The sequence below is a fragment of the Aythya ferina genome (genome assembly GCF_964211825.1).
Source record: "Aythya ferina genome assembly, chromosome: 9".
NCBI lineage: Eukaryota > Metazoa > Chordata > Aves > Anseriformes > Anatidae > Aythya > Aythya ferina.
Genome location: NC_140305.1, coordinates 20,348,338 through 20,374,513, shown reverse-complemented (window position 1 = coordinate 20,374,513; position 26,176 = coordinate 20,348,338). Strand labels below are relative to the sequence as shown.

Sequence of the window (26,176 nt, the reverse complement as noted above, 5' to 3'; positions counted from 1 at the left end):
CTCCTCCCCTCACTCATTCTCTTCAGCATTGCAGCAATGGTAGTCAAAAGAAGAAAGGCACAGAATTATCTGTTACTAAATGGGTGGTGCTGATGGAAAATTAGGGAGGAGGAAAAGAAGAATTAATTATCCATAATATAAGGGTTAAGAAATAAGATTTTCCCAACACTAATATCTGAAGATATCCTAAATTTCTGAGAAACATTCCTTCTTCCTTCATCAGAAAGCAGTAGCTAAAATGTTAGAAAATGAAAGGTTCAAACTTATGTTTTTATCCCTGCTTTCTGTAAGTAACCTGTAAAGAGATTTTTTTCAAGGTTGCCGAACATCCACTGTTCCATTTTCTCTGCTTCTTAGGGAGGATGAGGCGTAATTGTAATCTGTTGCTTTGAGATCCTCCTATGAAAGACACGAAACAAGTGCAAGGTGTTACTGCTAGGAGGTAGCATGTATAACCAATCACTGCCTAGAAGACCATTCATTAATTTTTCTTTTGTTTATTTTTAAAAAGGTATGCGGCTGATATGGAGAATATGTCAAGTCAACTGGATGAGTCAGCACGGGCAACATAAAGTGAGTTTGCTTTTTAAAGAAAAATATTCACGCTCTAGGTGAATTTATTGCGATTTTACCTGCAAGGTTTTTTTCAGTACTTGCCTTGAGCAAAGGCAGGTAACATACATTAACACTGGGAACATCTTTCCACACACTTCTTTTTCTTAAGAGATCAAAAAGATCATATCACATAAGATCAAAATCATTATCCTCTTATCAATATGTTTTGCAAGAATGTCTGCATTGGCCTGAAGACTCACTGACCACTCATCAGTGCAAATAAGGTTTTGAAAATCATTTCATTTCTTCCCTATAGTGGGAATACATCAAACATTGTCTCACTCAGTGTGTATGAGCAGGCACTGTTTTTGTGGGCACTCTGGCTTTGTAATTTTAAATTAAGTGGGGTGCTGGTAATGTCCAAGCAACCTATTATAGAATTAAAATGGCAAATTGAAATGTAGATGCAAGATGATATGCAGACAACTAGACCTTTTATAACGCTATGCAATATTTGGGAACTGAAGAATGATATTCAGAAATTTGGGGGGAAAATTAATAGGAGGCACAGAGTTGGTCACAGTGGCATTATTATTACATGTATACCTTTGCATTATTTCATATAGAAAAGTAGCCAGAGATAAAGATGGTGGTCTTCCTTCTGATGTTTTGCACAGATGTAATACAGCTGTGAGATTTGATCCAATACCCACTGAAATAAGTAGTAATGTTTGTGGTGCAAGTGGTGGATTACATGTTAGGACCAGAGATATTGAGTGATCATGAGGCTGCTCTGAACCGTGGGAGGGAAGGAGCTGAACTGCTCTCAGCCATTGCCAGGGGATCTCAAGGCCATCTTTTTCTGCAAAGTGTTGTGATAAGCATTGTGCTGAATTGGGGAATCTGGGCCTCAGTTTCTTTGACCCTCTGTCAGGAAGGAACACTGTCCACTTTCTGGTTAAATGAAGATGAAGTGCTGATCTTTGCTCTTTCTAAAATTCTTTCCCTTCTTAAAACTAAGACTTGTTGAACACAGGCCATTACCTGTCTTGAGTAGCTCTTTTAATTTCTTTTTAATGCCATACTTTCAGTGAAATGCTTGGGGAGAAAAAATGGCTGGGAAAATGTGGTTTAGGTTTAGAATTCCATTTTTGAGCGATTGATTGACTCAGAAATTAGTACTTCTCTCTCTCTATATATATATATATATTTAATTTTAAAATTATTTATATTATTTACAACTTCCTTCTTCCATACCTCAATCACTAATGATAAGATTAATATTGGTGTTATATTGGTATATTAGTTTGGAATAGAACAGAGCAAGTAAGCTTTTATTCACTTAATGGTTACAACGAAAGTGCTATATCAACTCTAATATTTAATGCTTTTCAGAATTAAGGGTAGCCTTACAGTTAAAAAAGAAAAAAAAGTCTTAAGGTAGAAAATTCACATACATTGAAAGCTATGAAATTCCAACATTTAGCAGATTTGTTTTCCAGTTCAGAGATATTGTCCATCAGTCTTTCTGTTGAATGAATTAAGGTACGAAGGTGCTGGTGCTTAGTTTTTATTTAGTTTTGTGATATTCCTTCAGAGGGTGAGGTGAGGAGAGTCTGCTGGGAGGGATGCAGGTCAGCACCTTTGTGGGCTGCAGGGCCTGCTTGAGAAGGAGACCCCAAACTCTGCAGGTGGAGACAGCAAAATGTCCTACGCAGAAGTGGGAGCCTGCAGCTTGCACAGAGGCTGTATGGTGACAGGCATACAACAGTCAGTGATGCCTTCAAGGCATGAAAGGAAGAATTTTCTGGGGACTGGGTAAAGTCACCTGCAAACCGAAGTCCCCACATCTTATGGAACCAGGCATGGAGGCAAGGATCTCTCTGTAAATATGCAATGGACAGGGGTCGAGCTGAATCATCTTCTTTGCAGTTCTGTCCAGCATTTTGCTGCCACTGAGAGAAGAATGGAGAAAAAAAAAAAACACCAAAAAAAAAACAAACAAACAAAAAAAAAAAAAAACAAAAAAACAACAACCAACCAACCAACCAAAAACCACTGAGATTAGTCAAGAATTACACAGGCAAAGTTGCTTTAATAAAAAACACATGACTTTGTATCAGTAGAACATGATGCTAAGTTTGTATACAAGTATGCATTCCACACCTCCTGTATTATATTTTATTTAGCCTTATCACTCAATTTTGTTATTTTTAATACTTTTTTTTTCCAAAATTCTTCCTTTGTCTTTTGAGGAGTTTGTATGATGCATATTTTCATCTAGAATGGAACTACTGGAATTTTCATGTGGGTCAAGCACCAGGTCACATCTGGGTGTTTGACAAGGGTATCACATACCATGTATTGGGTGCACAAAGTGCCTCACACTGCGTTAGCTGGGTCTCCTTGCCAAGCAAAGCTATGATGTGCAGGTACAGCCAGGGAGCCACACTCCCAGGTGGTTTCTTGGAGATAAGTTCTCATTGGGAAGCTGATATCCCTATGCCTCCATCTAGCACAAGACCTTTTTGCTTGTTCAGGCATCCCAAATACCAATGTGATGGTGAGTAGGGTCAATTCTAGCACCTGAGATCGTTAAGCAAGAGAGGAGACTTAGCTCAGTCCATCACAATATGTAGACCCTCATCTGTAATATGGAGAGTTAAGTAGGGGCAAATCAATGAGTTCATAGTTCAGGAGACTTGGTAGGTGTGCTAGTGTTTCTGTCAAAAGAATGTGTTTGTTGTTGTTCCTTGTCTAGATTAACCCAAAAATCCAAATAAATGTCAACACATGAGGTCACTGGGTGAAAGAAAAGTTTTTTGTGTTGGGGAAAAAAAAAAGTATATATATATATACTTTAAAAAAAAAAAAAAGTATATATATACATTATTTTCTTCAGAGTAAAGCATTTTAACTGTATCCTCTTCAGCCTTCTTGCCATGCTGTAGAAAAAAAAAATAAAATAAAATAAACATGATCTTGATAAGTTTGATTTTATATCTGGATACAGTTTATCATGAGAGACCATGACCTGTGAGACACAGCAATCCTTCAATGTGCCAAGTATAAAATAGCGTAAGTGATATTTATGAAATGAATGCATTAATTAAGAAGCTTTAGGATGGTTTTTGTCGTTGTTTTTAATAAGGAGTTTTTATATAAAAAAAAAAAAGTTTATAAGGCTGCAGTTCTGGGTATTTTATACCTCTTTGGGTAGCTACAACTCAGGCAGATGTTCTTTTAGTGGGGAAGAATTGTTTTCTTCCTCCTACCTTAGTGGAGGGCTAGTACTTGTTTCTCTGGTGGTGCTTGAGATGAGAGGAAGGCAAGCATTGGGTCATCAGAATGGCTCAGACCTAAAAATTTCCTAATACTGCCCCTACAGACAAGGTGCTTGGACATTGTGGCAATTACAAATTATATCAAATTCAAAGGTATGCATGTGTCCCTTATCACAAAACCAGTTAGAAGGATTGCTGTAACTTTAGATGTAGACTTTAGTACTAGGAAAAGCTCAAAGTAAAGTTACAGGAGTTGAAAATTAAGTAATTTGGATTGAACACATTGGATTTAATTCAGATCCTTTGAATAACAGGGGTTGAACTAGGTCTTCCCTTGTGGATGTCCAGAAAAAAAAAAAATACTAATTCATCAATTCCATATCAAGGTGCATACAGCTTTTGTTCCCTTTTACAGCCTCTTGTAATTCTACTTTACACCTTCTTCTTTTCTTTTCCTCAGTCCTGCAGCTTTCTTCTGTCTCAGATTCTGTTTTCTGGATATTCACTTCCTGGTAGTAAAGGAATACTTACCTGGTTTCTGACTTTCTGGTGAACTTTCATATTCTCTTTATCTATATGATAAGAGATGAGATATTCATGCTCAAAGTGGTCATAAAATATTCTGTCTTTGATTTGGATTTACCTCATCTGTTTAAAGAATAAAGATTAAAACACAGGCTATACATATGAAGTTTACATATTCATATGCAGCTATTGTATCTTAAATATCTAGTCTACAATCATTACCAAAAAAGTGCAATGTAATTATAATTGGCCTTAAACCATTACACCCAAATTACACATGGTATTAGAATTACACTACCATCTAGTGACTCTTAGATGTCCACATTAGATTGTGCTTCCAAACCCTGGTTTTGTTAATAATAAAGGAAGCTTTTTTTTTTTTTCTTTTCTTTTGTAGGTATGAGGTAGAGTTAGTACAGACTTAACAATGTGTCCTGTATTGAATCTAACTAGTAATGTGATTCAAGAGAAAACACCGTCCTTTTAAATGTTTCAAACTTTTGTAGATTTTTCAATGCAAAGTACTAGTTATCTTTATTTTAATGCATTCATTTTGGAACCTTGAAGATCCTCATATTTAGCATGAAAGTAATTTGGTTTCATGTTATTGTGAGTCCATTTAAAATAGCGATGCTCAACAAAGAGAGGGCAGGCAATGTTTCGTGCTGCCCTTGCCCTTGGTTAGAGGCTGCAGTGGAGCTGCAGCCAGGAGGGGGCACAACGAGCAGCTTTTCCCGTTAACCCTTTGAAAAGTTGATGGCATAATCAGGGAAAATTTATGCGGGGTTTCAGACTGTACCTTTTTGTTGCACTTCTAACATATCAGTGAAATAGTGGCAAGAAGCGAGAGTCACAGTGTTGCATAATAGAGGAAATATATTTTAATTTTATGTTCCCTCACATCTTTTTGCCCTGTATGCATCTTAAATCTTCAAACAGTACTTACAGCACAAAAAATCAGAATGGTTTTCCTTTGTTTATAACAGAAATAATTTTTGCCAGATCTGTATAAAAAAACTCGTTTCTGCAATCTTGTATATCTGGATTAATGTAGCAGGTTGTTGTGAATGTTGCTGATAGGCATGTCATTCATGTGTGAGAGGTGTAATCAGATCTATAGGTCCTGAGGGTCTAGAAACTCAAAGCAACTGTTAGGTGTGACATTTTTGACACTGGGTAAGACTTTTAGCACTCTGGGCAATTAAGTATTTGTGTGTACCAAGTATGTGCTCAACTGCTTGCATAATTTGCATGAATAGCTAGTTGCACACACAAGTACATAATTAATTAACTGCCTGTGCTATTAACTGCTGTGGACATACAGCTATATCTATTTTATTTTTTTTTAGGAACGTTTGTGTAAAATTTTTAGTGCTTGTAGGATACAACAGTAGAAGAAGAATAATATATATAGCACTTTGTATGTATAAGTAGGATTCATGTAAAGTGTTGTTTTCATAAACCAGTAATTGCTATTTAAAAACAGTGTTTGCAAAATGCCCAAGAATCATTTTCAGTAAACTTCTCTTCATTCTGACCTGTCAATGCAGACAAGCAGTTTCAGTTCAGGTGTTTCAACTGGAGTACAATTTTTATGTACAAATCCATATTGTGTGTCCCAACTTGGCCACGCAGTTCTTTTAATATAAAATGTTTGTGGAGGAGACAAGAATTCAAGAGCTGAAGCTGATGCAAGTTGCTTCCATCCCCTCACTGGGCTTTGGATCAGGCTCATCAAGCCCAGCAAGGGGCAGGTCGCTTGCACGACGGTTATAGAGGCTCTTCCCTCTGAATGAATAAACCATTTATAATTGTATTTTGTAAAGTGCACAGACGCCATAAATGGTATGAGATTTTTTTTTTTCTCTGAATTGGGTTCTTTGTACTGAAATGTGTAGTTAGCACAAATATTCATCCTGCTTTGCTGTAGAAGCTGAAAGGGTCCAGAGGAAACTATGAATGCGCAAGTCATACTGACATTTCACTCCTCAGTCCTTTGCCCTGATATTGTAACTTCACTATTTCTCGGCAAAGGCATAAGTGTGGAACGTATCCAGCTAATATGAAAAAAAAAAACTTTAACTTTTCATGAGCGGTAAAATTCAAAGCTTAAAATGGTGATGTTATACCAATTGAATTTCCCGTTCCTTTTTCATATTTGTGAGTTTTAGGAGCATGAACCTCATGCAGCTATGAAGCAGTAAAGATGTGTGTAGACTGCTTATTTATTGAAAACCAACAGTGAGTGCTACAGTACTTAGAAGGGAACTGTAATTGCTCTAAGCTTTTCCTCTTCTGGGGTGTATAGTACTCTGATCTTCATAATCCTGGGTATTGAGAAACTGAATAACAGTCGTCTTGTTTAAAGTAAAGTGAAAAACATCAATTGCATCTCTCCTCCCTGACTCTTACCCTGGCAGTATTGCCTTGAAAAGCAATTTTCCTGCAGAACCACTGACATATTAGTGTCCTTAAAAATTAAGATGCTGATTTGTTAGCCCTTGAAATTCTGGAAGCAAATCAGTGCAAATTCTCTTTATTTGAATATATTTATGAATTTATAAAAATAATTATTAAAAAAAAAAAAAGATACACTAACAGTGAAGTTTATATACTTTAAATAAAAAGATTTAATTTTAAATGCTATGATTGGGGTGGAAAGCTTCTTTAATTAGTTTTAAGCTTCAGAATTAATATAGCTCTAATAATCAACATCCCCATAAAAATGTGCATGCTCATCATAATATTTTGGGTTTTTTTGTTTGTTTTTTTCCCTAGCCAGAATCTCCCTATATATTTTACTGTAGTGTCTTTCCATTAGTATTTACTTCAAAGTCGTGTTAGAAATAACTAATGGACAAAATCCTTGTACGCATGCTTTAAAGTAACAGAAACAAACAAACAACACCCCAAAGTAATTGTCAGCCCATGTCAGCAATTCAGTTATTAGGATCACATAAACCCATGTCTTATATATTCCACCCAGAATTGTTTTAAGGTCCTTGTATGCATAGAATTTTGAAATATATTATTTGAATATAAAAGTAGATTATGTATTTCCCCTGTGGCTGGCCAAATGTCTTTCCAACAAAGGGTAAAATAAGAAGGCTATTTTTTTGTGTAAAAGAGTGATCTTTTTAGTCATGCTTGATTGCTTTTTCAGGACTGTCTCCATTTATAATGAGATATTCTTGGACTCATTTGAACCAGAAAGTTTAGTAAAATTGTTACATTTTTACATAAAATACCTTGAATTATTTAAACTATCTCAAACTCAGTATTCTTTAAAATATGTGATATATATTGGATTTTTTGCTTCACAGACTGAATATGACATAAAATGGCAATACATTTAGCATATTTACAGAAATATTTGTTTTAATCTTTCATACTTGTCAGCACTTCACACTAATTTAGTCTTATCTGCTTCTAAGGAGTTACACAGTAAAGGATGCACTTATTATTCAAATCCCTGTTAATGTTCCATATCATAGTTTGGCAAGAGAGCTGTTACTGTATTGGGCTATGATACAGGAAAGTTTTAGTTATCTGTACTCTTCAGAGAACTTGGCCTAGGATGGCTGTGCTAGAGTGATGAGAATAATCAGGAGAATTTACTTTTACCAGCTGTTTAAAATGGTATCACAAAATCTGTTCTGAAATAATGTTTTTTAAGTATCTAACGTGCAAATAAATGTATATACCTTGAGAAAAAATGTATTTTCATTACAATCACAGTCCCCAGATAAAATTATAAATATGTTATGCTTTAGGAATATTTATTTGTAGTTTAAGATATTTTTCACAATATCTACGTTTGTTTTAGTTTTGGAATTTATGCAATCATAAATCTTTGCTTAGCTCAATCCTAGTTCTTGTATTGCTCTACAAAATACATTGAAAACATTAGATATAAAGTATTTCATTTTAATATTAATAGTTTTCTTAAGCATTTCTGTACTTTATAAGCAAAAATATCTTGATCAGATGTAAATCAAGTATCAAAACCCTACAGCAATTCTTTTTAAATGAACCAATTGTTTGATATTCACAATTTTATTTTACAGTATATTCTTCAGGCAGCATGAGAAGTAGTTCTTTTACTTCTGAACCCACAGCAAAAGCTGTGTCTCATATCTCCTGTAATTGTCCATTCTTTTTTATAAGATTTATTTTTGCCTGTGGTGCTGAACTGAAAAAGTCACCCAGCTAAAATGTAGTTACTTCATTTCCAAGTAAAAACAATAGTGTTTTCATGTCCATACTTATTATTATTCTGAGAATGTACTAATTTGTTACATCCAAGATGACGGTTAGTTTGGTCCATGAAAGGGGCACTGTGCCAACTACTGCAGTTAAGTAAAAGGACTTCTTTCATGGAAAGTAGTGGGACAGAAAGTAGCCTGCAGTGCAAGTGGGTACGGGGAGGCAGATTGCCAGCAGAGTCATCCTGGTATCAGGCTTTACTGTGTTGGGTTCTGAATGAAGCTAAAACTATGATTTCACTAAATGTCGGCATGGGCAGCCAAATTTTCAAGCCACTAGTGCTCTAAGGAGCAACTGATAAATGTTTTATCCCTGCGGGCTGTAGTTGATGTTGCACAAGGATTTTGCATGTGCTCAATGCATTATCATTCTTGGCATTAAGCTTAGATAATTGTCTACTTATATTGAGCCTGTAATAGCAAAATACAAGTGAAGAGGCATGTTTTACAAAGTAAAACTATGAAATGGGTTTAGCTATATTACTATGGATTTTTTTTGTTGTTGTTGTTCTATCCTACTGAATTTGAATGAGAATGAAGTATGATTCTATACCTTAATTCTGCTCAAACCAGGGTGGTCTCATAATTTTGTTTTACATGCATGACATTGCTTAAGGTCATTAGTTGTAAATCTTAGTATAAAAAGACTGAAAATATATTCAGTACTTTGTAGTTACCGAATACATATTTAAAAGCCTCTATGAAAAGTCGGGACCTACATGGCAGATTTTCAGTTACTGAATGGTCAATTTAATGATGTAGATTAGCTGTATCTAAACAGTAAATGGAGATAGGCTGTTGCAAGGCTTTGATGAATCTCTCTGATGCATATCCCAGTTGATCAATTTTCTAATTTTAGAGATTAGTATTCTGCTGTTCAGTCCTAATATACTCTCTGGTTACATTTTATTTGACATTCAACTTAGATGAGGTGTAACTTTGTTTATGTTTTTCTTTTGTTTTGCTGTAGCTAGTCTAACAAACAGAAATCAAATTCAAAATCCGCCATTCTCTTTTCAGTGGCAAATATGATGGTCTTACTTTTTCACTTATTTTTTCTTAGTGTCACCTGTCTTCTAATTAATTCCTTTCCTATTGCCTTAAATGCTTTAAAGAAAAGTGGATTGCATAGAGAGACTTTTTAACAGTTGAATTTAACTACACTAAGAGTTTAACAGTGAAAACTTAGAAAAATTACTTCTTTATCAGACAACTACTGCAATAGTAATACTGTGTATAGTATGACCAACTATATGTATATAAATTCTCTTTACACAGTGTGTATTGAGAATATACAGGGAGCTTTATGTGTAAATGTTAAGTATTGTTTAAATAATGTAAGGAAAAATCCTATATTGTTTTTTTTATTCTTGTTGGAGCTGAAGTAGTTTCTGTAAGTGTATAAGTACTTTTTTTTTTTTTTCATTTTCAACATGAAGGCTACTAGAGTCTATCAAATTGATAAAATACCCTCTCAGACACATGCAGATCAAACTAAATTATCGAGAATACTATTTACTTTGTCTTACAAGGATAGGATCTTTAACATACAGAATAATTAAATATTTGTAATGAAGCAGTTAACTCAAGCAGTTTATTGCTGTGATTTGCAAAACTGCGTTGAGCTGCTTTCTTTTCATTTCAGTGATGGTGGAACAAACATTTCTTTAATAAGGCTACAACACATTCTAATTTTGTTGCAAAAGCTTAGATAAGGATCAGGCCCCCTCTGAATCACTGCCTTGACCTATGACATTGAAAGTGCTGAAGCGCTTTGGCAAAAGAAGAGTTAGTCATTCATTATTATGCACAGGACTTTCCAGTTCTAAAGGGGCTCTGTGCTTTCTCTCAGATAGACTTTGTTTGTTGGAAATGAGAACTGTATTTTGGCAGTAAAGGACAAGAACTGAAGCAACTCTGCAGGCAGACTCATTATGATATAATCCTTCATTAATCCTTATTCTCTATTAATAGATCATGACAGAAGTTTTGCTTTGGTTGACCATCTTCACCAGCAAGCAGTGAGAAAGCATTACTAGACAAAGGTTCAAATTCAGCTTTTATGGCTATCAGTTTATTTACAGTTTTAAGAAAGTATGTGTGATCACCTTTGACCAGTTAGTGTACTAAATGATCTGTTTTCATTGAGTGAAACCAAGCTATGTATCTTAAAAATGTGATTTATCTATCTGAAAATAGGTTACTTATGTGACTCACCTGGCAGATAAATACAGTGTAAACATTAGGTGTTGACTGCAGACTTGCTGCACAAAAATATAGGATGCAAGACTCCACCAGTAGTGGGGGTGGCAAGGAAAGGCAAAGGGACTGAAGGAAAAGAGCATAAGTGTCATGTGTAAGTATGACTGAGAGAAGAAAATCTAAGGTTATTTTTTTGTTTGTTTGTTTTGGACAGGATCAGGAGAAAAACTTGGAACATAACTGTGAGCTGTGTTAGAATATCTTTTTGTAACAAAAAAAATATATTTTTTTATTATTAGAATTTTTTAAAAATATAAATAAAGAATAATGAGGTTCATATTCAACAAATGTAGCAACATATTGCTCTTGGCCATTGTCAAGTCATCATAAAGTCATCATAGACTGACAGTGATGAAGGACAAGTGCACAGAAAAATAAAAACAAATATTTTTAGTGTATTATTGACCATTGACTAGGTTGTGCCTGGTTCTTGTTAGAGTTGGATTTATTTGCATTAAACCTTGACTGTGCCATTATACGCGGAACATGAGAACAGTTTGCTTTTCTATTGCAATATTCCTATAGGGCTGCTGCTGACAGAATAGGCTAGTGGGTGTTATACAAATTACACTTCGGAAATATTAACACATATTACAAACGCGATTTGAATATAAGCCAAAACATAATTTCTGAATCAACTGTCTGCATTCTACAGAAGCTATATTGCATCATTTGTTTAAATGAACTGCAGTTTAAATGAACTGTTCTTTTAAAATGCAGTAATCTGTGAGATTTTAATCCTTTAATGAGGTAAACCAGACTACCTCCATTGTCTTCTGTGAAACTATGCTGATTCACATCCATTGTGAACTTGACTACAAATTTTATTACATCTTCTTATGCTTTTGCCTCTCTTTGTTATGGATATGTTCTCTGTAATATACGATTGACTGAGGAAAAATGGTGTAGAGGTTCCAGAGTTTTGGAAGTTGTCTTGAGAAGAGCTGCTTTTTCACATAAAAGTATGTTGGATCTTTGAGACAATTCCAGGATTAAATGCCTAAAATTTTTTTGGGAAAAAAAAAAAGTATGTCTGAAAACATAATAATAATTAAAAAAAAAAAAAATGACAAGACAATAATTTATGTCTGAAATTCTCCATATATTCTTTCATGTAGTTTCTTACCATTTTGACCTTTCTGGTCAAAAAGGTGTGAAATATGAATAGATAGAATATATTTCCATAGGGAAGCTTTGTGATCCAAATAGAGGAGATAATGCAATGTATTTTACAATTTATATTTCTTACTGCCACTTAATATGATCCGTTACACAAAGATTCTATATTTGCTGCATACTGTGTGAAACTGTTGTCAAGTTTGTTTGTTTATGTTGTGTTTTGTTTGTTGTTTTTTTTCCCCTCTGCAAGTAACATTAAATAATTCAGCTTTGCTGATGAGAATTATTTTTGAATCTGATTTAGTCATAGCATGACTTTTCAGATACAGTGATAGAGAAGAAATGGGAAAACGTAATTCAGAAGTTCTAAACTATTTTTCTTGTACTCTTGTTTTATTCTTCGTTGGGAGAATGCTCAAAAAAACTAACTTCTGTGCTAGGCTAGCTAGTATTTATACATACATGAAATGCTGATGGCTTTGACCTTAGCTAGCTGTAGATACATGAAGGCCTTTGAGTGTCCAAGTCCTGACTAAAGCTCACTGCCTCAGTTCATCTGATTTTATTAATTGCTTTCTGAAGAAATTTCTGATGGTAGGCAGTCTAATCTAGCCAATAAAAGACATAACAGGTTGCAATGGATGATGCTAACACCAGACAAGTTCAGTCTGGAAATAGGGTATCAATGTTTAACTTTGAGAGTAATTAACCATCAGAGCAACTTACCTAGCAACAGGCTGGAATGTCTATCATATTAAACTTTAAAAACAAAACATTTATTCAAATAGATGTTAAGCCTTGAATGCAAATAACAGGTTGAAAGAAATAGGAGATGAGCTTCCCCATGGCTGTGTGTTATATGTGTATTCTTGTGTATTCTTGAAAAAAAATCTTGTTGGTATCATATAACTATGAGACCTATCAAATCTCTCTTCAGAAACCTGGTCTACCACAGACAGGTATGGCTATGAGTGACATTTCTGGGTCATAAACAAGTTGTCAGTCTTTTACACTATAGTCACATCAATCTTCAGTTGCAAAGTCCATTGCTCCTTCATTCTTTACAGAGCCTTCTGAAATGGGTCTGTAATAGTAAGAAGTTCTCTCACTTTCTGGTATTGGGAGTGAAAGGAGGTATTTCATCTAAATCAGAAAGGAGGTGGTTTTGTTTTTTTCAAATTCTGAAGAAAAAGGAGCATGGAAATGCAACTTGATTGCAATGAAACACAATTTTGTTCATCCAGAAGCTGAAGTTCAAGAGGGCAATGCTGGTCACCAAAAACATCACCCAGAGTTCAAAACACTGTTTTCTGCACCCCAGAAGTAGTACCTGAGATTGTGGTAGTTCAGAATTTGTATCAGTTCAAAGTCCTGTAGGCATTCATTCGAATTCTAGCAGAAGTAGCAGAATACTTTGGAAAAAACAATGTATAACCATATATAAATGGAATACAGTAGTTGCTTTCTGCAGGTGTGTGAAACCACTTGAAATCATCTCTGCTTGGTTTTCAACTTAATTCGAAAGTAAATATTTAGACGTTAAACCTAATAGCATCCTAAGGAACTTTGAATCTGCATCAATGCTTGCATTACTTTCCTCAGGACAAACTTGGGACATTATCAACCTCATTTTTCTATTGGTATCTAATTCAACTGGAATGATGACAGCTCAGTGCCAATATAAAAACACATATCATAGTGCAACCGTGGTCCCATATAGTGCTGGTTAGGATCAGCATGTACTCTTGAATGCAGTGGTTTTCTTTATCCTGAAATGTCCCATGAGACCTTCCACTCTTTTTTTTTTTTTTGTCTCTCTCTCTCTTTTTTTTTTTCTCCCTACGCCTGTAACTATCATGATTGATGCCTCATTGCTGGACATGAGAGTGAAGATGGATGACCTTGAAGCTCAATGCTTGTGTGTTCAGAAAGAGAAATGTAATTGCATGATAACATTTGTGAGCCCAGGGTGATTTGCAAGGCATGTAAATCCTTAGTGCAGCAAATTTTAGGAGAACTGATATGCAGCCAAGGCTGGTGCTGCTGTAGTCATGTTTGTGTAAACAAAGCAGTAGGAAGTCTTGAGTCCCTTGAGGAGTGATGAAATCTGTACACAGAGTATCAGATACCAATTTTCATTCCCATAGTTCAAATACCTATTCACCTGTCCTTCTGAACAGGTAGGCAGAAAGATTTAGGGACACTTATCTTTTTTTAAAATGTAAATGGCAAACCAACACAAAATGGTATTTCATATCATGATTACTGCAAAACAGCTACTTCTTTAACTCCATCCAAACTAGAAGACTGAGTGTTTTTTTGTTGTTGTTGTTTTTTGTTTGTTTGTTTGTTTGTTTGTTTTGCTTTTTTGATGTCAAATACCTGGGCTGAAAATACCAATTCAGTCACTTCTTGACCTGTCTGTACTTTTTGACTCTGAAAAGCCAGATAATGTGTGTCAAATCTTATTTTGTATTATTCATGCCAAAGGCAGTTTTGGTTCCCAGGTATACTATGTGTTTTAGGCAACTGTTCTGAAATGCTGTGCTCTGTTCTGAGGTATTACATACTGTAAACTTTGGTTTGAATATTATATACAATAAAAAAGTAATCAAGTAGATTAGCTATATGCTTTGGGATCCTCATATGTAATGCATACATTCAGTAGTTCACTCAACTGAAAAGAAGTTCTTACTCTGTAGTAGCTGGACCATTTCAAGGTGTTGCACACATGACTTTCCTGCCCTTGTCTGGATTTTTTTTCTCTTCACCCTTTGACATATCTGTAGCTTCAGTACTGAAGGGAAACTGAGGTGCAATGTATGCATTTTGTCATTTATATGCCATCATACAAAGTATGAGTACTGACAGAGAATGCTTGCTCAATTTGTGGGTCACAGTGATCTCTGCCTGGAGCTCATGAAACACGATAGAGTATGTATATGAAGTACAAAGCTCCCTCTCCCCCCATTAAAAAATAAAAATAAAAAGAGGTTTGGTTACTTTAATAAGTTCTCTAAATTCATGGGACATGAGACTTCTGTGCCACTTCTGACTTGGTTTGTCTGCATTCCTATTTTGTCAGCAGTAGATGGCAGATCCTTGTTGCGTGTACCAAAGCAGTCTTTGTTACAGTGCCAGTCAGGGTCCAAAACAGTAGTGTGCTAGGCTCCATAAAAAAAGGCATTTGTTGATAGGACAGTTGATGCTGTTAATTAACATAAAAAGCATCACTTCCCAAGCCCGAGTCTTCTGTAATGTCTTTCCACAGTACTGGTTCTTCTACTTGTGGCAATATACGGAATTATATCTGTAATAAGGCAGTAGAGAACCAAAGTATACATATTTGTAAGCTATATATGCAACTGGGCAGCTGATCCGTGAGCCTGTAGTTAATGGTCTGATGGCATAAAGTAGAAATTGTTGTGTGCACCAATATTTTTCTGGCACTAAAAAGAGCGATTCTGAATCATTTTAGGCTCTAGGACTGCATGCGTGATCCAACACATGGAATATGGTGAATCCAGATATTCAAAGGAAAGTGAATGGAAATTGCCTTTTTTTTTTTTTTTTTTTTTTTTTTTTCATGATAGGAGAATGAGTTTGTCACAGTGCCAAATGAAAAACAAATATGCGCAGATTTGTTCTAAAGATCTGTCAGTAGCATTGAAACTTCTGGTAGCCAAAGGATGAATTTCAGATTCTGAAAGAAAACAACCAGAAAAACAGAATATAACAAAAGTAATTGAAAGCATGTGATCTCAGGTCTTGTGCACAGATTTAATTAAGATCTCTACCTTCAAATGGTTTTGCCAAGCAGTTTTTCTAAACCTTAGGCAAAATAGGTTGGCTAGTCCACATTTGGAGACACAGGCATTAATTTTCATGGTACAGAGGGAATCCCTTTGTTCAGAACTATGTTACTTCAAATGACTATTTCATTAGGGTGAATATTTATGTAAATTTTGGATACGCTCTGTGTACTGGAAAAACTCTTCCCGAAAATATGTAGCACATCAGTAATGAGTTGTTTTTTCCCTCTCCCTTGTACAGTTCTTAGAGATGTAAAGCAACACATCTTATGTTTCCTCCCCTTTTTTGCACGCAGAATAGAAATTACAGCTACAGCTTAGCTTGTTTTGCCTGTGGATCAATGCCAGAAAGCAGTTTTGAAGGTGTTTTAAAATGAAGACATCTGGCAGCTGGCGTACTTACAATTCATTTGCCAAAGACAAGTTGCATGCTGTTGGAATTTTCAATTGAAGGTCACGCACCAGGTAAAAATCACTCAGGTGGAGCTCGTGTGTGGTGAACCCACACACTTGAAGAATTGTTGGCTCAGGGATGTGTGGGTGGGCTATACTGTGAAGTATGCTTGTCTATTTTTTCCTCTTTAAAATGTGAAACTCAAAGCTAAAAAGAGGTCAGTAAAGCTGACAAGAAATCACAAGGCTATGACATTTCAGTGGAACCACCATCAATTAGTTTGAGCAGAGGGTGCCAAATTAAAAAAAAAAAAAAAAAAAAAGGAATAACAGAATCTGACATAATGTTGGACAAACACTCTGCTGTCAACTGAGTGGTCACACAGTTTTTACTCTCATTTTTTTTACAGTAAGAAATAGCCTAGAGGATTATTTGTATACAGCTTTCTACTGACAGTGAATTAGTAACAGTGTGTCATTGTGCATTCACTTGCCCAGTGACAGCTCTGAGACTAAGCTGTTTAAATTAATTGATGTTTAATGGTATTAATGCAATATGTTTTACCATTATAAACTTTCTCTCTATCGGTCTGGTTACTTACTAAGTTACTAAAACTTTTTAAATCAAGGAATCTGCACCCAGAATAGCATCTTGTATGTTTACATATTAAATGCTTGCACTCTTTTTGAAATGGGGAAGTATTGTTCAGTTTTACTGGGGGGGGGGGGGGGACGGACTGGGGGGTGTTCATAAAAGAAGCTTCTTTTGCTTTAGAAGATCTACTTATGATTTGCATCGAAGTACAAAAGAGGAAAATGAGGCCTAGGATAAATACGTGCTACAACCTATAAAAGTACGAACGTGGCAGATTGTTCTGTGTTTTGCTAGGTGGAAATCTTAATGCAGCTTTTTAGAAGGTTTTGCATTCAGATGCTTGTTAAGTTCCACATGAAAACAGTTCAGACAGCATTGGATTTGCTGAGGTATGAGAATAAGAAAAACTATCTGCAGTACTGTATCGGAGAAGTAAAGTTCAGAAATTAATAGAGCAGCAGTACTCACTTGGTAAGACCAAATACTATGTCTCCTCAAGCAGTGGAGAGTATTGGTGGTTTTTTTTTCTTTCTAAGTACATAAAAAGACACTTTTGTCATATTTTACCCAAAGCTCTTCAGCAGAAGGACCAGGGATACCAGTTGTTCCCTATAGATCTGTCTTCTGGAGTCTAGCCCCTAACTCTTAGGCTGACTGAGAAGGTATTTTTACTGCTCAGACTATGACCTTTCTGCACATCTTAGATGAGGAGCAGAAGAAATAAAGGGATGTTTGATAGTGGTATGCAACATGGGTACATGAACTTTTCTGCTTTTAAGGGAGATATTTGCTACTGTTTGATTGCACTGTCATATGGACTTACGGCTAAAATGCTGAAGTCATTGGAGCCAGAAACTCTCAAACCCTAGTAGAATGCTATTTGAGGCAACATGTATTGTAGAGTTAATGCATCTCTTTAAGTAATTTTTTGTCAATAAAGACTAAAATTATATGAAAAATAAAATGAACATTTATTTAATACCCCCAAATTTGATGTCTTCCCAGGTAAAACTGAAGCTGTACCCTTTTTCTTCTATCAAATTGTAAGCTACCTATTTGCTACTCATATTTTGGACACCTAGACCTTGCTGCAGTCCCTTTAGGTCCTCCTGTTATGTCCTTTTGCAGTTCACATGTCAACAGTAGCATGTGTCTCAAGCCTTGAGCATTACTATTAAAGAAAAAAAAAAAGGAGAGAGAGAGAGTAATTTGGTTCAATTACTTTGAACCAAAGACTAACTGGTGTCAGAATTAGGTGTACAAAAAAAAAGATGAATCTGTTTCACTTCTTGAGGTGTGCTACATAAATTGTATAAATGTGGCATAGTGTAAAATACTGGATAATTTTTTGCTTCATGTGAGAGGAAATGCAGAGTCTAAAGTTGAAATATGAAACTGCTTTCACATGAGGATCTAGAGAAAATGCTGATGATTTGTCACAACTGTTCATCATTGCACTAAACCTGTTTTGTTTTCCTGCTCAAGTTCCTGACAGATAATGGCAATCTGACATTCTTACTGTTTTCATTTTACTAAAAAAAAAAAAAAAAAAAAAAAAAAAATCTACAGATAAGGGGCTGAAACCAAGTAGTGTTATTACATTACAAGGCTCTTAGTCTCTGAAGATTGATTTCTTGAGTAACATAAGCAGTTTCTGCTGCAGTCATGTGAATATTTTGAAGTTATTCTTGCTTAATGTGAAATTCCATTACTGGCTGAAAGGAAGCTAAACTATCTTTACCCTGCAAAAAAACATATCTGAGCACATGACATAATATAAGTTGCCCGTTAGCCAGCAAAGGGGAATTATAAATATAATCTGGAACATCTTTAAAATAATGTATGTAAGGAAGTATTCTGATTTGATTCTAAATAAAGATTTTGTTAGCTTACCTTAGGCTTCTAGATGTCTGTAGGAATGACAAGTGCCTTTCTCCCTGATTTTGATGTAAGGTATGATGCCTGCTAGACTTACACTTGAGTGTGGCAAGACATGCATAACTTTTTGACTCAGTTTCACTATGACACTGCTTTGTATGTTATCTTGGATTCTTGGGCTGTTTCAGGAGGTTACAGTTGAGGTCTCAGAGAATATTACAAGTGTGCCAAAGGGCTTCAGTGGTAGCTGCTGGAGCCTAGCATTTGATGTAGTCTAAATATAGTTTAGAGACTTGGTACTCTATCTGATCATGCCCCAAGCCTGTTCTAGTAGTGTCTTTCCTCATTTATTTTAATGGGAGATGAGATTCCCTAAGCTACTTTTATACTAAGAGATTTTAGTTTTGCTGACGAATTGTTAGCAGCATGAAAGCTCCTGATTTTGAGGATCCCTTCTACTTGGGTGCCAGCTAGAGCCAGTTTTACCTCCCAGAGTATCTTCAAAAGCTCTGTGTAGTAGAGATTCTACTTTGAGTGGTGTATCCATGAAGAATGTTTTCAGTAATGATTTCTGAAGCTTTAAGGATGAGGCTATTAGCCTCATGTCTGTGTTTTGATTATGGTGAAAGGTTAGCTATAAATTCAGTGTTTTTATTGCAGCCTTTCCTTTCCATAATGATGTACTTGGTTTAGTTATTGTTTCTGTTAATTCTAATGCCACCTGCTGCTGAGGAAATGGCAAGTGCTTTATAAAAGAAATTATACATATTTTAAAGGATATAAATTCCAGTCTTCTAAGAAGAAAAGTGGGTATTTGGTAAGTAAGAAGTAACACTATGTTAGAATGCATCTTCAGGACAGAATAGATCCAAAGACATACCGAAAAGATAGTAAGACATAGCTATAACTGCACTGTGGGAATATTCTCTCTCATGTATATAAATACATATATATATTTCTCTCATGTATATAAATACATATAAATATATCAAGCACTCTGCACAACTCTGCCAATATAGAACAGGATAGAAGGATGGATGTAAATAAATTTTAGAAAGAGATAAAGTATATTCAGTGGAAATGAGACAGACTACAGGTGAAAACTTCAGAACTTTCAGAGCCTTCTCCTATTTTTCTTTTTTAATTAATTTGCTTTGTCTGAATATGGGTGTTTGTTTTGTTTTCTAGTTTTGCCATCCTTGATTTAAAAACTGTTCATCTTTGATAAAAGTATGTTACTTTAAAGGGAATTAAAATTTTAAGTTACAGAATTGATGGGTGACACAAGATTTTATGCAGGGAACTTTTAGTCACAATGCATTCTTCTGAATTTAATTATCTGGACACTCATATGGAATGAAAAATGCTTGACAAACAGATGGAATACTAATAAGCATTATCCCAAGGAAATAAGTAGTTAGAGACTAAAGACTGAACAAGATTGAATTTGCTTAAAGACCCTGAAGAAGTACTTCAGTGTTATTTGAAGATGAGGTAAAATTGAATAATGTTGTAGAAAAAAAAAGACTATAGATATAATGAACCACTAAGAAACCAGTATGTAGATATGCTGTAGATCTAAATAAAACCCAAGAATAATGAAATTTTGCTGAAAAAATGATAATTTATTATAGTGAGATGATTCATTAATGAATATTCATTGGGGGAGAGAACCTTGGAAATGATACCAAGGAAAATTATGCATGGATAGCAAAGAAATATAATGGTCAGCAATAATTATTAGATAGTGTAGTGCAATAGTCACACATAGCAGGGGTCATTTGGAGAAAACATCTTTTCTTCACAAAAAATTTGTGTAAGGCTGTACTGTACAAAACTCTTAAAAATATTAAGAAAAAAGTAAACCAGAATTTCACAGGGAAAAAAAGGTCTAATGTCATGATGAGTATTTTCCATTATTATGCCTTTGTTACTCTGTCATAGGTGTACAGCTTTATATGTGCAGTTATATGAATACACATATATTTATCTGTTTCTTGCCTAATATGGTCAATAGTTGATTTAATGTGTACATAAAGCCTTATTTGGATGCATTCATTTTAGCATAGCTACATCCAGCATAAAGCAGTACAGAGTTTGGTCCCTTTCCATCTCAATAATATCCAGAAAATTGTATATTTTACAAATTCTTTTTTAATTTCAGAATGTCTTTTTAATCTATTTTGACACAACTTCCTTTATTTTTGCATCTCATTTGTATTTCTACATGAACTTCATTACTTGAAGTGAGGTTGTCTTCATCATAGTTACCTTGTTACATTGGTTTCTCTTTCTCTTGCGAGGCAGAGAAAGAAGCCCCTCTACCCAATGATAAAGTCGGTTGACCTAAAGTCTCTAGTAGGGCCAACGCTGTTTCCATCACTCTTGCGTACATAAAAAATGCTAATTTTTTAACTCTTTGTCATTTAGTGTATGAATTTCAAACAGACAGTTTATTCCCCCTTGAATTCCTCATATTCACAGTTGTTGTTTTTTTTTCCATCTCATTCAAGAAGAAACTACTATGCTCATGTAGAGTTCATGCAATGGCTCATGTAGATAGAAAATTAGGTAGTGAAATAAGTGGGAGTAAAGTCTGGACTTGGGAAAAGGGAATTCGACTTCTGTGTTGCAAAAATGTGACATTTAGTAGTTCACATGCTTTGCCACGAACACATCCTTTCTCTTTGGCAATAAAATGTGACCAGAAGAAAGAACATCACCTCTCTGATGAGCTGCTCTTTCAAAGAGACTGGGGGAGCATTCTTTCTCACATCCAGATGGTCTATGTGTGGCATGCAAAGATGTGGGCTACCCAGTTGCCAGAAAACAGGTACAGACAGCATCTGTCTGTTACAGGGAACTGTAGAGGAATTTAGCCCTTCAACTCTGGAGGTGCCCAAATAAGAGTTTAGGAACCTCTGAAAAGTATGTGTTTCCTACATTGTATAAATGAATTAGAAGTTAAATTTTCCTGATCTATTCCCGAACTGAAACATTAGTTCAGTTCCTTCAGTTGCATAGCTGTTTGTGAAGAGACTAAAATGAGTTTGGTAATCTCTCAGTATTTCTATATTTCTATTGTAACCCATTTGGGAACTTTTTTGTTTGTTTGTTTGTTTGTTTTTGTTGTGTTTTTTTTTTTTTTTTTTTTTTTTGAGTAGCTCCAGTGTTTCACTTAGTACTCCTAAGACCAATGTTATTAGCTGTGCCCTCCTGAACTGAGCTGGTTGGCACCTTCAGCTTAATAGTGCTGAGCAGTCTGGTGGTTTGGAACCAAATTCTACTTCCACATTCAACACCATAATCACATATAAAAGAGCTTCCAGTACATACCTGAGGGTATATGCTGGCTCTGTGTGATTAATGCACATAGATTATTCACTGAAGCTACTTGAAAATTTTCATAATTGGTATCAGGAAGTTTGGATAACTGTATACTCTGCCATATCTTTACTACAAAAATTTTCTGTCGCAAGCTGCCATGCTCAAGTATGCATTTATTTTATGAATGAAGGTCTTTTGTACATTAAGATTAAAATCCTCTGCCTCTCTGCTATGAAGGAAAAAAAAACTCTTTGAGAGTGCAGTTCATGTAAACCATTTCTTTAAAAACAGAGCCCTTAAATAGCTCCAAGTACATTTCTGTGTATGACACATAAATGTCCACTAATTGCATGAAGGGAGAACTGAGATTCCAATAGCAAATTCTGTAAAAAGTAGATATACAAAGAAAAGTGGAAGCATCTGTTTAATATATACAGCATTAGAATTTAATTTTACCTCTGTGATGCTTTTGTGTAGCTGCAGTGTTACAGAGGAGCACATAAGCATAGTAGTGCAGTGTCAGCAGGTGCATGCCACCAAATTACTGCTTTTAATTTGCATATTCATCTGCTAAGAAGCATGTCATTATCATATCAAAGGGATACTAAGCAACATCTAGCTTCGAGAGATGTGGCATAGTTTCAATACGAGCAATTAATGCAAGATGAGGACTCTCTTTTTGTCATGTCTCCTAGGGCTAGCTGTAATCGGGCTTATTATTGGATACCAATAAGACTGAGGTACCAGTTGGCAGAGAATGAGAGAAGTACAGAAAAACAGAGCTGTATGAGGCGTCTTAACTATACACTTGATAGCAAACCAATTCTCTGGTCACTTTTTAAAAACAAAAGCTGCTACTATCTGCTGAATAAGTCTGATCAAAGATAAACATTATATGTAGCACATCTCTAAAGGGAGGCTAAAGAGAAAAAAGTTAAACCGAAATAGGCTGTATTTTCCATGAAACAAGTAAAGCTGACTAATAACATGTAGAATCAGGATTCTTATAATTCCTCTCTCGTGGAGAAAGGGATTTTAAAGTAAGTTTTATTTCAAAGATCTTGTTGCAGTAGGTTACTACTCTGTGAGACAAAGGAGGTAGGTCCAGACTGCACATTCAAGGATGGCAGGTCTTGGGCCACCGTTTTGTGCAATGCACTGTCAGCTTTGTTTACATACACAAATATAGCAGGAAAGTAGATGGAGTCTTAATAGTTGAAGAAATTAAGTATTCAAAACTAGTTTCCTGTGGGTGAAGATCACTTTCTCCAATGAACTGTTTAGAAAATATTCCATAAAAAATAAATGAATCGTAAGTAAATGGAGAGGTGTGTGTAAGGATGTCATGGATCAGTTTAAGGCCCTCAGCATTCAGCATGTTCTGTCCAAGATGTAAGAAGAAACAGGAGCAAAGCAAGCAGATGGATATTTCTACCAGAATATCCTCTGAGCTTCCACCATTTAGCTGGGTTCTGTTAAGACTGAGTTGACATCTGTGTTCAGCAGCTCTTGGTGAATTTGGGGGAACAGTTATACTCTGGCAAAGACAAATGGGTCCTAAAATGTGATCCATGGAGGATTCCTCGCATTGTTCTCAGACTGGTATTTCAGAGTGAAAACTTCAGCTACAAACTGGGTGATAACATTTCTAATTTTGTTCAAGAACATTTCCATCATTTATCTGTTGTACTTCAGCTCTTCTGAGTGATTCAAGCACCGCAGCTATCATAAAATGCACTCAGTTTTAGTCTCCACAGTCTGAGAATCTGATTCATAAATGCAGAATTTGAATTTTAGTTTTTTTCTGTCTACAAAGAAACCTAAACTACTATGACCAACTTCACTTTTTCAAGAATGAAACTTCTACCCTTTCTATCACTGTGCTATGATCCTCTGTAACGCATACTAGTTGTAGTTGTATTATGAAGTCCTACTTTGCATCTTTTAGTACTTTAACTCCATGTTAGCCACTGAGATAGATTAATTTGCATTTATTATTTCCAATAATTTCAATAAAGCTGGAATTTTACCCTCTCTACGCACTATAGAATTGGATTCATGGCAGTAGCTGCCCCAGTCTCATGGTAATAATCAGCTGTTAGTGGCAGACAGTCATTATATTATAGGAATGAGAAAGCAGCTGTAATGTTTAAATATCATGATTATAAGGTTAGTAGTAGTCTTTCATGATTTATGCAATTATGTATAGGTACAATGACATGTGCTTCATGTCAGCAATATGAATACAGATAAACAAAAAGGTGTATACGCACAGGGTATAGCAGCTTTTGTTAGCTTTTCTTAACAACTTTCATAACTGGAATTACTGGATAAATAATCTTAACACTGGTATTTCACTACATTTTAAACACTTGGAAATTGGCTGTTAAAAGGTTTTCTGTCAGTATTATCTATAGTAGTGATTGTCACATTATGTTTCATGTAATGATTGACAATAGGTAATATATGGAACTTAAAATTTGCATTAAGAACTTCTGTGAAATCTTGTATACTGCTTCAGTTGTTTCAATGCTTTCAAAAGTGTCATTAACACCTCATAGGCTAAGCTAGAACCATTTTTTTTTTTAAATTAGGCAACTATAAGTGATAGCTTGTCTTCAGGAGTTGACTCAAGAATGGACTCTATGTTTAGTATGGTGTGCTTTTACTGAAACTTAAATGTAATATCGAAGTACAGTACAGCAAAGGCAGTCAGCTGGTAGTGCGGGTTGTATCACGATGTCATCCCTCCTGTTTGCTTGGGAAGACAAATAACAGATTATGAAATGCATCATGAATTGTAATAGTTTATGTGCACATTTTCCTGATGTATGCTGTGATAGACACACTAAATTGAAGTAGCTAGGCTCATTTTTCCAATGACCTTTCAGATTTGGCTGTTGAAAGAGAGAGCCTAAATTAAAAGGCCAGAGTCCCATCCACTTCAATAACCCTTGGGCATATACAGTAAAATTTAAGCTACAGCAGCAAATGTTTACGGGTTGTGAAGCACTTTTCTTACAATCCTGGGTTGATGTAACTGGTGTCAGTAACAGGGTCTTATTGTTTAGACTGACAGTTGGCTAGAGCCAGCCCATGCTTACATGTGGCTCTCTACTCTCTTAGGGTCCAGTCCTGCCTGGCAGTGAATACCCTCAGCTCCCTTTGATGATTTCAGTGGGAGCTGGAGGACCTCACAGGAGGGTGCTTGATGCCTTGTGAGATAAGACACTGATAATTGAAATGGGCAAGATCGTGGTACAAGAAAATTGTTTTCTTTCCAATTTTACTCTGATGAAGTCAGAGAGGTTTTCTACAGCATGTTCACAGGTGCCTCAGGGCTGGATCCTACAAGATAACAAAATACTTTCGGTTTGTGTTTGTTTCATTAGGAACTGAGGGCCCTCAAACTGTTTCTGGATTGGACCCCTTTATTGTACTTCATTATTTTTTAACGTGAGCAAAACTGATAATTCAGTCCAAATCTACTGAAGTTTCTTGCAGAGAATACAGAAGATGGTATCTGAACAGAAATGACACTACAGACTATGTAGTGTAAGGTATTACTTTTCATAAATAAAATTTTACAAGCATTTAAAAGAAGCAGAATTCAAGCAAATTATAGCCCCAGTTTTTTTGCAGATTTATTTAAAACGGATAGTAAATGCTTTGAAATAATAATCTGCTGGTTAAAATGCAAAGGTTGGTGTAAGAGTAAAATCATATAATTTCAGACATGATCTTTCTAATACAAATAGAATTACTATAAATAGACTGGTTATATTGTTGAGTAATGTGTTCAGTTCTGCTAGACTAATAACTCTTCAGCTGTGTATTAATCTACATTGTTTTAGTGTCAGTAAATGTTCTAATCGGCTCAGCTATAGCTTCTGGACATAACATAATAGCTGGCAATGAAAAGTACATTTTAACTTACCAGTTTTCATTTAACATTTGCATTTTTATCCTCTATATAAGACACATAGTGCCTCTAATAACTTTTTTTTTCCTGTAATATATATTATCTTCGGTAATTCTGCATGGTGGAAGTATCTGATTTTTCAATGTCAAATATTTTTACGTAGCCTTTGATGTCTGAACTTCTCAGTTAACAACTGAGAACTTGGAGATGATGAATAAAGTTTCATGTTTTCAGTCTTC

General features: G+C 35.3%; 1 long non-coding RNA gene across 1 annotated transcript in view; it reads left to right on the top strand.

Annotated features, from left to right (window-relative positions):
* LOC311441203 overlaps positions 1-26,176 on the top strand; it is a 263,170-nt gene that overhangs the window by 125,279 nt on the left and 111,715 nt on the right. Inside the window, exon 3 of the long non-coding RNA XR_014695844.1 lies at positions 512-573. This is a non-coding gene — a long non-coding RNA (uncharacterized lncRNA). The remainder of the gene's footprint in view (positions 1-511; positions 574-26,176) is intronic.